Here is a 1680-nt window from a genome sequence, read left to right on the forward strand (position 1 = left end):
AGAGTGTGACTAGATGTAGACGTAGTGAGAGATGGTGAGGTGAAGTAGGGGTGAGAGGGGATCTGGATGGAAGGAGACAGAGACCAGAGAGAGGGGGACAGGGACCCAGAGGGAGGGGGACAGGGACCCAGATGGAGGGGGACAGGGACCCAGAAGAGAGCGGGTGAAGTGGGGGAAGAGGTCCTGGGGGGAGCAGTGGGTGACGCAGAGGTGATGGGATCCTGCAGACAGGGGACCCAGGCCGCCACAGGGAGGGGGCGGGGTGAGACGGTCCGGCCGCCAGGAGGGACCACCTGGGAGACGAGACAGAACAAGACGTGGAGACAAAGGCCCAGGGAGAGACGGAAGCAGGGGGGCCCCCGGGACAGACGGACGGAGCTGGCATTGGGCCGAAGCCGAGGAGGAGGAATGGGGAGAGACGGACGGACGGACGGACAGGGACACAGTCCAGCCAGAGACGGAGAGCGCGGGCCAGGAATGCAGATGCAGGGTAGGACCGTGGGACCAGGCTCACAGCCCACCCGGGACTCCCGCACGTGGGTCTCTCAGGCCTAAAACCGGAGGGTCCCCCGCACCCTGGACGCCTCAGCTCCAGCCTCCGGGGCCCCAGGGCCTGAGCTCACACCTGGCTGATCGGTGCCTCCTAACCATCCTGCTCCGGGAACCCTGTTGTGAGTTCAAACTCCCAAATGTTCCCAAATTAAAGACACCCCGGACCGGGGAACGCAGGGCAGCCCTGGACCTCCAGCCTCCGGGGCCCCAGGGCCTGAGCTCACACCTGGCTGATCGGTGCCTCCTAACCATCCTGCTCCGGGAACCCTGTTGTGAGTTCAAACTCCCAAATGTTCCCAAATTAAAGGGTAATTTTTGCTCCACGTTCTGGCGTCTCCAATGTGTCCCCGGAGCGAGCTCAGAAGCGCGGGGAGCGCCCACCCAGGGACATTCGCCGCTTTCTGTCGTGGGAAACGCGTGGCCGCAATGCCCTTGGCCTGTGGCTCCTTCGCATCTGGATCTCCGGGGAGTTTTTACAGTTATGGACGCCCAGGCCCCCCCCCCCCCCAGGTGCTGTGGTTTTCGTGGCCCGGGCGGGGTGGGCGCTGGGCGTTTGAAAAGCCCCCCAGGGAGCCCGCAGCCAGCTGAGCCCCATCGATCTCCACTGCCTGCGGCTGTGAAAATGCAGCCGCCAGCTCCCCGGGGCCCAGCACTAAGTGCTTGCAAGGCCCAGGGGACGCCAAGACCAAGCTCTTTGCCAATAAATCGTTTTATAAACACGACAGCCAAGATTCACGCTGCGGGTCCAGCAGGAGTCTGATTTGACTCCGGGTGCGCCCCTCCCAGTTATAGCCACTGAAGATGGAGGGGAGAGTAGTGGGGGGCGGGGGGGGGGGGGGTATATTGATTTCCCAGGAAGCCTCTGTTAGGGCTGACACAGAGCAGAGGTGGGAAAGGACACTCCAGGCAGAGGGTACAGCATGTGCAAAGGCACTGGGGCATGGCATTTAAAAAAGCAAAACCAGGTGGCTCCGTGGCGCAATGGATAGCGCATTGGACTTCTAAAAAAGCAAAACCATCTCTCAGTTATCTGTGGGTAAGGATGTGCCATGGAGGGGGCTGAGGAGGTGGATGAATTAAAAAAATATATATTTTTTAAAATATATTTTATTGAATTTTTACAGAGAG

This window comes from Myotis brandtii, unplaced genomic scaffold, assembly GCF_000412655.1.
Source record: "Myotis brandtii unplaced genomic scaffold, ASM41265v1 scaffold601, whole genome shotgun sequence".
Classification (NCBI taxonomy): domain Eukaryota; kingdom Metazoa; phylum Chordata; class Mammalia; order Chiroptera; family Vespertilionidae; genus Myotis; species Myotis brandtii.